This window comes from Giraffa tippelskirchi, chromosome 5 (assembly GCF_054371585.1).
Source record: "Giraffa tippelskirchi isolate mGirTip1 chromosome 5, T2T-mGirTip1v1.2.pri, whole genome shotgun sequence".
Lineage (NCBI taxonomy): Eukaryota > Metazoa > Chordata > Mammalia > Artiodactyla > Giraffidae > Giraffa > Giraffa tippelskirchi.
Window position 1 is genome coordinate 87,284,680 of NC_137279.1, and position 12,771 is coordinate 87,297,450.

The 12,771-nt window shown below is 63.5% G+C and overlaps 5 non-coding genes across 5 annotated transcripts; 2 read left to right on the forward strand and 3 right to left on the reverse strand.

Moving 5' to 3' along the window:
• Nucleotides 1-4,009: 4,009 nt before the first annotated feature.
• TRNAE-CUC (transfer RNA glutamic acid (anticodon CUC)) lies at nucleotides 4,010-4,081 on the reverse strand. The gene has a single exon. It is a non-coding gene; the product is annotated as a tRNA-Glu (tRNA).
• A 294-nt stretch (nucleotides 4,082-4,375) lies between these two features.
• On the reverse strand, nucleotides 4,376-4,447 carry TRNAG-UCC (transfer RNA glycine (anticodon UCC)). The gene has a single exon. It is a non-coding gene; the product is annotated as a tRNA-Gly (tRNA).
• Nucleotides 4,448-5,202: 755 nt separating this feature from the next.
• TRNAD-GUC (transfer RNA aspartic acid (anticodon GUC)) lies at nucleotides 5,203-5,274 on the reverse strand. The gene has a single exon. It is a non-coding gene; the product is annotated as a tRNA-Asp (tRNA).
• A 543-nt stretch (nucleotides 5,275-5,817) lies between these two features.
• TRNAL-CAG (transfer RNA leucine (anticodon CAG)) lies at nucleotides 5,818-5,900 on the forward strand. Its single transcript has one exon. It is a non-coding gene; the product is annotated as a tRNA-Leu (tRNA).
• A 1,419-nt stretch (nucleotides 5,901-7,319) lies between these two features.
• TRNAG-GCC (transfer RNA glycine (anticodon GCC)) lies at nucleotides 7,320-7,390 on the forward strand. The gene has a single exon. It is a non-coding gene; the product is annotated as a tRNA-Gly (tRNA).
• The last annotated feature ends 5,381 nt before the right edge of the window (nucleotides 7,391-12,771 follow it).

A 12,771-nucleotide genomic window follows, 5' to 3' on the forward strand; every position in this document is an offset into this window, starting at 1 on the left:
TTCGCTTGCCTGCGTCCCAGCCACCGCCCAGAGCCCCAGCCCACCGCTGAGCCTGAGCACCCTGCACCACCACGCAGCAGTGTGGCACGCACGCTGACACGCCACCCCGCCCGAATGGAGCCCCCCCCCACTGTCACCGCCTGCCATCTGCCTTTCCTGCCACCCTCCAGGCTCGGCCCCATCTACCCGCCACCAAGCCCCTGGAGCCCCGGCCCATCTCTCACACGTCCTTGTCCTTCCCTGCCCTGCCCCGGTGTCCCCCAGTGCGGGCCTCCCTCCGGCTCCTCCGACCCACCCATACCGCACGCCCACCCCTAACGCAGATCTGTCCCAGCCTCACACATGTGCCTGGCATGGCGTCGCCACCGCCCCCATGCTTCTGCAGAGGCCCCGCTCCAGTGGCCTGCCGATCTTTCTTTCGGCCAGGTCCCCGCCAGCCCCACGCCTCCCCCTTCCCGCCGGCACTCCGCGCAGACGCCCCGCCCAAGCACCCCTGGGCCTGCCTCCCAGCACCCGGCTCGCCACCGCCCCCTCTCCCTGCCATCGTTCTGCCCCATTCCCTGATCCACGTGGGGCGGCCACCAACCATGGCCCCAAGCGCCTTCGGCCCGCACTCTCAGCCATGCACGCTGGCGCCCAAGGCCCCGGCAGGGGCGTCGAGGAAACCTCCTGCGGCGACGGCAAGCACACGTCGGGCCACGGGGGATCCACTGCCACAGGGGAATCGGCTCTGTCCCATCGCGCCCGAGTGTGCCGCCCTCGCCGCACGTTGGTGCGCTTCATCGGCCGTCCACTTCCCCTCCCCGCGAAGGACACGGTCCTTGAACAGACGAGACATCCTTTGCTGACACACCAGCCCAAGATCTGGCGGAGAGGAGGCTGCGGTGGGCGATTACCCTCGGGGAGAGTTCCTAGGGGAAGACGATGACAGGTTGGGGAGAGGGATGGAGTGGATCCTGGATAGACGGTTTGGAGAGAATGGGAAACTATAAGAGGTCATAACTAGGTGAGGGGTATGTGGAACAGGGCGCTCTGTGTGTGTGTGGGGGGGTGTGTGTGTGTGCATGCGCGCGCGAGCCCGAGTGCCCACCCTGGGTTAGGAGTGGGGGAGGGAGACCTGGGTACATCTTGCCTCACTCCGGTAGCACTGAGAGCTGTGGTCAGGCAAGGGAAATACCACGCCGGTTGGGGTGTCCACCCTGGCAGGCATCGCGGCCTCGAGCGCATCTGCCGCCTCCCGGCTGGTTGGCTAGGTTTTCCCGGCCGGCCCGCCCCGCCCGGATCTGCCTTCTCTCTCACTTCCACGGCTGCCGTGGTGTGACTCGCGGCACAGGTCCACATTCATCTTCACCCCTGTGCCTCCGGGGGAGCGAAGAAGAACGCAAGAGCCTCTTGATGAATGTGAAAGAGGAGAGTGAAAACGTTGGCTTACAACTCAGCATTCAGAAAACGAAGGTCGTGGCATCCGGTCCCATCACTTCATGGCAAATGGATGGGGACACAAGGGAACCCGGGAGAGACTTCATCTTGTTCAGTTCAGTTCAATCGCTCAGTCGTGTCCGACTCTTTGCGACTCCGTGAATTGCAGCACGCCAGGCCTCTCTGTCCATCACCAACTCCCGGAGTCTACCCAAACCCATGTCCATCGAGTCGGTGATGCCATCCAACCATCTCATCCTCTGTCGTCCCCTTCTCCTCCTGCCCTCCACCCTACCCAGCATTAGGGTCTTTTCCAATGAGCCAACTCTTCGCATGAGGTGGCCAAAGTACTGGAGCTTCAGCTTCAACATCAGTCCTTCCAGTGAACACCCAGGATTGATCTCCTTTAGGATGGACTGATTGGATCTCCTTGCAGTCCAAGGGACTCTCAAGAGTCTTCTCCAACAGCACAGTTCAAAAGCATCAATTCTGCGGCGCTCAGCTTTCTTCACCGTCCAACTCTCACATCCATACACGACCACCGGAAAAGCCATAGCCCTGACTAGACGGGCTTTTGTTGGCGAAGTAATGTCTCTGCTTTTCAGTACGCTATCTAGGTTGTCCATAACCTTCCTTCCAAGGAGTAAGCGTCTTTTAATTTCATGGCTGCAATCACCATCAGCAGTGATTTTGGAGCCCAAGAAAATGAAGTCTGACACTGTTTCCACTGTCTCCCCATCTATTTCCCATGAAGCGATGGGACCAGATGGCAAGATCTTAGTTTTCTGAACGTTGAGCTTTAAGCCAACTCTTTCACTCTCCTCTTTCACTTTCATCAAGAGGCTCTTTAGTTCTTCTTCACTTTCTGCCATAAGGGTGGTGTCATCTGCATATCTGAGGTTATCGATATTTCTCCCGGCAATCTTGATTCCAGCTTGTGTTTCTTCCAGCCCAGCGTTTCTCATGATGTCCTCTGCATAGAAGTTAAATAAGCAGGGTGACAACGTACAGCCTTGACGTACTCCTTTTCCTATTTGGAACCAGTCTGTTGTTCCATGTCCAGTTCTAACTGTTGCTTCCTGACCTGCATACAGGTTTCTCAAGAGACAGGTCAGATGGTCTGGTATTCCCATCTCTTTCAGAATTTTCCACAGTGTATTGTGATCCACACAGTCAAAGGCTTTGGCATCGTCAATAAAGCAGAAATAGATGTTTTTCTGGAACGCTCTTGCTTTTTCGATGATCCAGCGGATATTGGCAAGTTGATCTCTGGTTCCTCTGCCCTTTCTAAAACCAGCTTGAACATCTGGAAGTTCACGGTTCACGTATTGCTGAAGCCTGACTTCATCTTGGGGGGCTCCCAAATCACTGCAGACGGTGGCTGCGGCCGTGAAATGTAAACGACGTTCGCTCCTTGGGAGAGAAACTATGACCAAAACTAGACAGCATATTGAAAAGCAGAGACGTGACTCTGCGAGGCGGCTCCCTCTTGGGAAAGCTACGGGTTCTCCAGTAGTCCACGTACAGATGTGAGAGTTGGAGTATAAAGAAGCTGAGCGCCGGAGAATAGATGCTTTTGAAGTGCGGTGTTGGAGAAGACTCTTGAGAGTCCCTTGGACTGCCGGGAGCTCGAACCAGTGAATCGTAGGGGAAATCAGTCCTGAATATTCATTGGAAGGACTGATGCTGAAGCTGAAACTCCCATCCTCTGGCCACCCGATGCGAAGGACTGACTCACTGCAAAAGCCCCTGATGGAAGGCAGGAGGAGACGGGGACGACACGCCAGAAGATGAGGTGGTTGGATGGCATCACCGACTGGACGGACACGAGTTTGAGTGAGCTCCGGGAGTTGGTGATGGACAGGGAGGCCTGGGCTGCTGCAGTGCACTGAGCGACTGAACTGGTACTGATGCCTCCCGGGCGCCGTGGTCCGCCTCCCAGAGCCCACTCAAGACCAGAACCCTCTCGGAGTCAGCAGCGCCGCACGGGGGTCACAGGCAGCCCGGGACCGGGCGCGCAATGGCCGAGCCGCCCAGAGAGGGGCTGGCATGAGGGACATGGGAAGGGAGGCGCGACCGCGGCCACCGGCCCCACTCCCAGAGGCAGATCCCCCTCGCTCACCTTCGGCTGTGGCCACCGCCACCGCCACCGCCACCGCCACCGCCACCGCCACCGCCGCTGCCGGCCGGCGCGGGCGCCCACCGCAGCCCCCTCCCCTCCCCCCCACCCTCCCCCACCCCGCCTCCTTCCCACCACCAACAGCAGGAGAACCAGCACAAGGCCGGGAGCATCACCGCCGCCGCCTCCAGGGGCACCAGCCGCAGCCCCTCACGGGGGAGGGAGGCCGGGGATGGGAGGCCTCAGGCGGGTCGTGGTGGAAGCGGTGCGCGGTTGCCACCGAGACCAAAAGGTTTGCCCCCGGGGACGCCGTGGCGGGGGGGCCCTGCATCCTGCTTGGGCTGGAGGTGCAGGTGCCCGGGGGCCTCTGTCGCAGCGCTGGGGCCCGCGGAGCCAGCGTAGGCTAAAAGGGTGGAAAGGTCCGGCGGCGAGGAGATCGGGAGGTGGCAGGCGGAGAGGAAGAAGAAAGGCTTCCCTGACCGGGAATCGAACCCGGGCCGCGGCGGTGAGAGCGCCGAATCCTAACCACTAGACCACCAGGGAGCGCCGGGACTCGGCCCTCGCCTGCTCCCGCTGAACCCAGCGCCTCCATGCCACCTTGGTGCCCACACCCGGCCTCCGCAAGTCCAGCCGCCCGCCCGCCCGCCCGCCCTCCCTGTCAGTCCGCCTGCCCTAGCGTGCGTCTTGTTTTCGGCACCCTCAAAACACTGTCCCTCGCCGCCGGCTTCTCGCGCCCACGCCAAAAGCCGCGGGCCAGCTGGCTCCCTGCTCCAAGCGCTCTCTCCCCCGAACGCCCCTGCCGGGAGGGCGCTGCAACTCAGCAAAAGGTCGGCCCGCTGCGTTGGCCGGGAATCGAACCCGGGTCAACTGCTTGGAAGGCAGCTATGCTCACCACTATACCACCAACGCTGCACAGCCCGGGCCGCCGCCAGACGCCGGCCCCGGGCTCGCCCCAGCACACTCCTGCCGCCGCCGCCGCCGCCGCATCCCTGCCCCGACGCCCCGTCAGCCGGCGGCTCTGCGCCGCCGCCGGCGCTCCCAGCAGCCGCGCGGCGCCCCATCTGCGCCAGCGCTACGCAGCAGCCGGGGTCCACCGGCGTGCCCGCCCCGGGGCGCCGCTCCCGCGCCCTTGCGGCCCTCCGGCCCTTCGCTCCCCGCCGCGGCCCGCGGACGCCTCCACCCTCACCCCCGGGGGGCAAGGCGGGGCACGCAGCTCGCAGCTGCCAGCACCCAGCTGGCCAAAGCCCTTCTCCACCGGGCGCTGGGCGACGCCACTTGCCACGACGACAGGGGCACACGGGACCCACGCGCCTGCACGCCTCCCGGCGCTGTGCCGCGCCGCGCCGCGGGGGCGTCGCGAGCCTAGGAGCCCACTGCGGCAGCCACTGTGGGCGGGCGGGCCGCAAGATCCGGCTATGGTCGGGCAAGGCCGTGGGGTCGCCAAGGAGGCCCTGGCTCCGCCGTGGCGACCGAGCGCCCGGCGACGACCAAGGGCTCGGGCTGGAGGGCTGCACGGCTCGAGGGGGTCGACGGTCGGTAGACCGGGCCCCGCCGTGGGCGGCGCCCCGGCGCCTCGCCCAAAGGCGGAGGGAGGAGACGAAGGGCCCTTGGGGGCCAGGCGGCGGGCCAGAGAGCGACCGCGGCCACCAAAAAGGGTGTGTTGCCTCCCCGTCGGGGAATCGAACCCCGGTCTCCCGCGTGACAGGCGGGGATACTCACCACTATACTAACGAGGACGGCGGCGACCGCCCTGCCGCCCGGCCGCTCTCGGGCTCTCGGGCTGCCTGCCGACGCCTCCCCCTGCCCGCCACGGGCCCCGACCCGACCGCACACCAAACCAGCCGCCTCAGTCAGAGCGGCAGCCCCCGACCCCGACAGGGACGCGGACCCGGGGGACACGGGAAACTCCTAGCGCGCGCCGCCTCTTGCCTGCAACGCGGCCATTCCGCCGGGAGAAGGGGGCCCGAGAAGGCACGCGAGGCTGCGAGGACACGGTGGGCGCGCCGCCGGCCCGCGTCTGGCGAGGACAGGCGCGGGTGGGTAGGGGCCGGCACGCCAAGGGTCCGGCTGGGTCCGGGGCCAGGCGTGGGCGAGGGCGCGACCGGCGGCGGAGCCAGGCGCCTCGGCCGGCCGCCGCGCGCCGGCTCCGTCGCTCACGCACACCAGACGGCCGCCCGCCTGCCTGGCGCGGCGCACCGCGCGTCCCGCCAAGGGCGCCGGGGCTCGCGCCGCGTCGGGTCCCAGCCAGGCGAGCGGCCACGCGCCCGCCCAGGCCCGCCGTCAGGATGGCCGAGCGGTCTAAGGCGCTGCGTTCAGGTCGCAGTCTCCCCTGGAGGCGTGGGTTCGAATCCCACTCCTGACAAGCCAGCCTTTTGGCCCGCCCGACAAACGCGCCCGTCCTCCCCGCGCCACTGCCGTTCTCCACACACGCCCTCCCCGCCACCTGCAGCCCACACCAGGAACCTTCAGTCCTTCTCAGCGCATCTGTCCTCCCCAGCTGGCTGCGCCTGCAGCTGCCGGTTTTCCTGCCTCCCCGCCTCCCCGCCTCCCCTTCGCCCACCCTCGCCCATCCCCCCACTCCCACTCCCACTCCCACGGCCCCGCTCCACCCCGCCCCCGTCCGCGCCGACGCACGCAGCCCCGCGGCGGGTGGCAAGCCCTCCTCGCTTCGCCAGCGCTCCGACTTCTGCCTGGTGAACGGCCAAGTCGCTCTCGCAGCCTTGCTTCCCCGTCCGCCCCGGGCAGCTCTCCCTCCGGCCGGCACCCTGTCGTCCGCGCCCGCCCGGCCGCCCCGCCTGTGCTCCCCAGCCACACCGAGGCGGCCGAGCCCCCGCCTTGGCCGCCTGGGGTGCTGCGTGCCCTCGAGGCTTCACCGCCTTGCGGCCTTGGCCGGGCCACACCTGCCTGCCTCCCGCCCGGGACGCGTGCCACCCAGCCTTCCTGCTGGCCAGCCAACACCGGCCCTCCGTGCACGAGTCCGTCCCGGGAAGGGTGCTCCGCTGGGGAGTGAGCGGAAGCCCTGCGTGCCCGTCCACCCCACCCACAGGCGCCCGGCCCGCGCCCCCGACCTCGGCGCCACCGCGCCCGTTCCCGGGGAAAGCCGCTGCCCGGGCCGGAGCCAGGCTCGCCCTGGCGCGCTCGCTGCCTCAGCCTGCAGTCGCCGAGCCAGGAGCCGCTCTGCCAAAGGGCCCCTCCTCACCACCACCAATCCGTCAGAGCCGGACCCCTCGGGAGCGCAGGAGCCAGGGTGTCACACGCCTTTGCGTCCTTGGGCCTGAGCGCCGCTCTGCGCGTCGCGCTCCCACGCTCGCGCATCCGGCACGGCCCGAGCCCGGAGTCCCGGCCCCCGCCCGCTCTCGCACGCCCCACCCCGCCCCGGCCGGAAAGCCAGCCCGCCAGAGGGACTTTGGGTCGGGACTCCGCGGTCGCTGAGAGGAACGTCGGTGCGCGGCCGCAGCGACCACGCAGCGCCTGCCCTGACAGGGATCCCCGCGCCGGCCAGACGGCGTCGGCTCGCGGGCCCCTCGGGCGGCACCGACAGCGTCGCGGCGGCCGTGGTCGGCGCAGAAGGCGCGGGAGCCGCGTCCCGAGTGGGCCGGCGTCCCGCCGCCCGGGGGTCCCTCGAGGGCTCGCGCCCCGGGGTCCTGCACGCGCCCGGATCCTGGCTTTCAGGTCGCCCGCCCGATGGAGCAGAGAGATGCCCACGGGCGAGCAGTGAGCAGTGACGGGCGGGTGGCGGCCAGCGCCTCTGGGGCAGCGGCGGGCGGCGGCGGCCACCGGTGCATGGGTGGTTCAGTGGTAGAATTCTCGCCTGCCACGCGGGAGGCCCGGGTTCGATTCCCGGCCCATGCAGCCACTGCGTCCCCTTTTGGTCCCGCAGGGCAGCCCCAGGGCCCAGCTAGGTCTGCCCACTGAAACGCGCTCAAGGCAGGGCTCCTGCAACCGCTGGCTGCTCCCTGCCGCCAGCTGCCTCTCCCGCGCGGACGGCCCCCCACCCCACACACTCTCGGCCCTGCTGCCGAGGCTCCGTGGCCCCAAACCCCGCAGGCTCAGCCGCCCGTGCGCCCAGATACCTCCCCTGTGTTTACTCGCTTCCTCACCCGGACCCAGCCGGTGGCTCAGGGATTTCACTGGAAGGAATACCCCACCGCTGGCGCCCAGCCGCCTCCCCTCTTCACCTTTCCTCACGTCTCCAAGCTCCCTGGCTCACTCTCCCCACACTCCGAAAATCAATCACACTACGTTTGCACAGCCAGGGGCAAGGAAGTTGCCGCATCTGGCAAGGATACCTCCCTTTTCCCGGGAGGGTCCCTGGAGCATCGCCTTGCAGGAGGAGTTGCAAAGAAGTCCACCAGCTCCCGGCGGACTGTACTCTCGATTCATCTTTTGTCCCTGGGCAGAGAGAGGTTTCCACCAGCAACGCCCTCACCAGCTCAAACACCACCCCCTCCCCTGAAACCCTCTTGCCCGCCTCAGCTCAGCATCAGCCCTGCCCCAAGAGCACCACCACCTCAGCCTGCACCTTCACCATCGCCCTACTCCGCCAACCGGGCCCATCGCCCCCCCACCCTGCTCCCCCCGCCCCACCCCCATCTCCCCCATCCCCAACACCCGCCGCAGGCCCCGTTCCTCCCTCAGCCATGGCAAATCCTGCTCTTGTCAAGGAACCTGCCTTTGCTTTTGTCCCACTGGACTGCCTTCCCCCGTCCCACCCCCACCCCCACCCCCACCCCCACCCCCACCCCCACCCCCGGCCTGCTCCTTTTTCTGCTTCTTCCAACACAGGTGGAACTGATTTACATCCCTGGGTTAGTTTCAGGTGCACAGCAAAGTGATTCAGTCCCCTGTTCTCTTTCAGGTGATTTTGCATTGTAGCTGAAGGCGAGATTCGAATACAGTTCGCATGCTACACAGTAAAGCTTTGTTGCTTACCTACTGTACCTATAGGATGTCCTATCTCTCCATCCGACTCCAACTTTCCTCCCTCCCCTGCCTTTCCCCTTGGGTAGCCCGGTGTACGGTTTCTCCAAACCGTCTGAACGTCGGTTTCCCCTTTGCACGTGGATTCCTTTGTGTTAGTTGTTAGGTTCCACAAAGCTTTGTCCCTCTCCACCCGACTCACTTCACCAAGTGGACTCTTGCGTGGGTCCATCTGGCGTTGGGGCCCACGGCAAAGGCTGCTCCTTCTTGATGGCTGCGTCATATTCCACGGGACAGATACGCCTCATCTTCTTGTGCCAGCCACCTGCCGACGGGCACTTGGGCGTATCCCATGTCCCGGCTACGGCATAGAGGGCTGCGATGACCCTGGGGGATGCCTGCATCTCTACCCATTAGGGCTTTGGTCTTCTCCCGATGGGTACCCAGCATTGGGTTTGCTGGGTCATATGGGAAGCTCTTCTTCTTCCTATCGTTGGACCGACCCTCGACGGACTGACTTCCATGTAGTAGCAGATGCTGTTCTGGAAGGGTAGGATACTGGATCTTATTCCCTGTGGTATCCTGTGTATCCTTGTGGCTCCTCTCCTTTCTATGCAGTCCTACTACGGTATATCCGTGGAGCCCAGCTCCTCATTCATCCCTCCGGCCCTGACTTTGCCCTTGGGAAGCCCCAAGTTGCTTTCCTGTGGCTGGGTGTCTGTCGCTGTTTGGCACAGGGATTAAGGTGTACAACACTTTAGAATCCACCCATCTGTGCCCTTCTCTGTGTCTTCCCTCACCGAGGGTAATAGTCTGCAGCTCCGGCCGCTGTTGCTGCCAGTGACACTATTTGTCTCTTGTGGACGGCTCAGAGACACCCCATTCTCTGCCTTTCTCTGGTACTGCATCTTCGTGGGTGAGCCGTTGGTGACGGACACTAGGGTTCTCTCCTCGCCTCGGCTGTGGCGCACGGTGCTGCAGTGACCGTGGGGTTTGCACGTGTCTTGCCGAATCCAGAGCTGCGGCTTTCACGGATATGTACCCAGGGTTGGGATCGTGATAGCTCACCTGTTTCCGGCTTACTCAGTTACCTATCGATTTAGCTTAATTTTTAAACCTTCCTCCAATGTCGTAGTGGCGGCTGTGGGAGAAGTACAGTGGGTTTCCAATAGTGTGCTCATGTCCGACGGACTGCAAAGCGGTTCTGTTTCCCATGTACAGATTTCAGATTTCCTACGTGTTTTCAGACTCTTTTCCGTTGGAGGTTATTACAGGATACTGACTCTTAGTCCCTGCGTTGAACTGGATAAGCTTGTGGCTTCTCCCTTTACACATGGTCCTGCGGATCTGTTCGTTGCAGCTCCACAGCCATCCCTCCACCGCTGCCTTACCGCTTGCGTTACCCTACGGTGGTTTTCTTTGGGAGTCGGTTTCTCTTCGGCAAATAGGTTCGTGTCGTATTAGTTTACACATTCCACATGCGTTTGTCCAACTCGGTCTGACTTTCTTCACCGAGTGTCAAGAGTCTCTAGGTCCATCGTGGCTTTTGACAAGTGGCAATGCTTCCCTTCTTTCTTTATGACCGAGTGATATGTCCATGCTCCATCTATGCCACATCTTCTTGTGCCCGCCATTTGTGGATGGGCACTGGGGCTTGTTCCACGTCTCGGCTGTGGCAAATACTGCTGCTACATACATGGCGGTGTAGGGACCTTTAGATCTCTCCGAGTTTGGTACTCTGCAGGTATGTACCCTGGAGGGGGTGTGCTCGGTCATATGGGAGCTCTCCTCGGTCCTCACGAAATCTCGGCCACCCCCGCTCCCTACCACCACACCCCATCCCACCCTGACCCCCAGCAATGTCACACCCGAGACTGGACATTTGCTCCTGATGAGTGGTGACTTTGGGCTCTGGGGCGGTACGGTGGGCCCAGGCCTTTCAGCCCGGGTCTGGCCCCTGTCTGGCACTCCGTTGCTGTCGTTCGCTTGCCTGCGTCCCAGCCACCGCCCAGAGCCCCAGCCCACCGCTGAGCCTGAGCACCCTGCACCACCACGCAGCAGTGTGGCACGCACGCTGACACGCCACCCCGCCCGAATGGAGCCCCCCCCCACTGTCACCGCCTGCCATCTGCCTTTCCTGCCACCCTCCAGGCTCGGCCCCATCTACCCGCCACCAAGCCCCTGGAGCCCCGGCCCATCTCTCACACGTCCTTGTCCTTCCCTGCCCTGCCCCGGTGTCCCCCAGTGCGGGCCTCCCTCCGGCTCCTCCGACCCACCCATACCGCACGCCCACCCCTAACGCAGATCTGTCCCAGCCTCACACATGTGCCTGGCATGGCGTCGCCACCGCCCCCATGCTTCTGCAGAGGCCCCGCTCCAGTGGCCTGCCGATCTTTCTTTCGGCCAGGTCCCCGCCAGCCCCACGCCTCCCCCTTCCCGCCGGCACTCCGCGCAGACGCCCCGCCCAAGCACCCCTGGGCCTGCCTCCCAGCACCCGGCTCGCCACCGCCCCCTCTCCCTGCCATCGTTCTGCCCCATTCCCTGATCCACGTGGGGCGGCCACCAACCATGGCCCCAAGCGCCTTCGGCCCGCACTCTCAGCCATGCACGCTGGCGCCCAAGGCCCCGGCAGGGGCGTCGAGGAAACCTCCTGCGGCGACGGCAAGCACACGTCGGGCCACGGGGGATCCACTGCCACAGGGGAATCGGCTCTGTCCCATCGCGCCCGAGTGTGCCGCCCTCGCCGCACGTTGGTGCGCTTCATCGGCCGTCCACTTCCCCTCCCCGCGAAGGACACGGTCCTTGAACAGACGAGACATCCTTTGCTGACACACCAGCCCAAGATCTGGCGGAGAGGAGGCTGCGGTGGGCGATTACCCTCGGGGAGAGTTCCTAGGGGAAGACGATGACAGGTTGGGGAGAGGGATGGAGTGGATCCTGGATAGACGGTTTGGAGAGAATGGGAAACTATAAGAGGTCATAACTAGGTGAGGGGTATGTGGAACAGGGCGCTCTGTGTGTGTGTGGGGGGGTGTGTGTGTGTGCATGCGCGCGCGAGCCCGAGTGCCCACCCTGGGTTAGGAGTGGGGGAGGGAGACCTGGGTACATCTTGCCTCACTCCGGTAGCACTGAGAGCTGTGGTCAGGCAAGGGAAATACCACGCCGGTTGGGGTGTCCACCCTGGCAGGCATCGCGGCCTCGAGCGCATCTGCCGCCTCCCGGCTGGTTGGCTAGGTTTTCCCGGCCGGCCCGCCCCGCCCGGATCTGCCTTCTCTCTCACTTCCACGGCTGCCGTGGTGTGACTCGCGGCACAGGTCCACATTCATCTTCACCCCTGTGCCTCCGGGGGAGCGAAGAAGAACGCAAGAGCCTCTTGATGAATGTGAAAGAGGAGAGTGAAAACGTTGGCTTACAACTCAGCATTCAGAAAACGAAGGTCGTGGCATCCGGTCCCATCACTTCATGGCAAATGGATGGGGACACAAGGGAACCCGGGAGAGACTTCATCTTGTTCAGTTCAGTTCAATCGCTCAGTCGTGTCCGACTCTTTGCGACTCCGTGAATTGCAGCACGCCAGGCCTCTCTGTCCATCACCAACTCCCGGAGTCTACCCAAACCCATGTCCATCGAGTCGGTGATGCCATCCAACCATCTCATCCTCTGTCGTCCCCTTCTCCTCCTGCCCTCCACCCTACCCAGCATTAGGGTCTTTTCCAATGAGCCAACTCTTCGCATGAGGTGGCCAAAGTACTGGAGCTTCAGCTTCAACATCAGTCCTTCCAGTGAACACCCAGGATTGATCTCCTTTAGGATGGACTGATTGGATCTCCTTGCGGTCCAAGGGACTCTCAAGAGTCTTCTCCAACAGCACAGTTCAAAAGCATCAATTCTGCGGCGCTCAGCTTTCTTCACCGTCCAACTCTCACATCCATACACGACCACCGGAAAAGCCATAGCCCTGACTAGACGGGCTTTTGTTGGCGAAGTAATGTCTCTGCTTTTCAGTACGCTATCTAGGTTGTCCATAACCTTCCTTCCAAGGAGTAAGCGTCTTTTAATTTCATGGCTGCAATCACCATCAGCAGTGATTTTGGAGCCCAAGAAAATGAAGTCTGACACTGTTTCCACTGTCTCCCCATCTATTTCCCATGAAGCGATGGGACCAGATGGCAAGATCTTAGTTTTCTGAACGTTGAGCTTTAAGCCAACTCTTTCACTCTCCTCTTTCACTTTCATCAAGAGGCTCTTTAGTTCTTCTTCACTTTCTGCCATAAGGGTGGTGTCATCTGCATATCTGAGGTTATCGATATTTC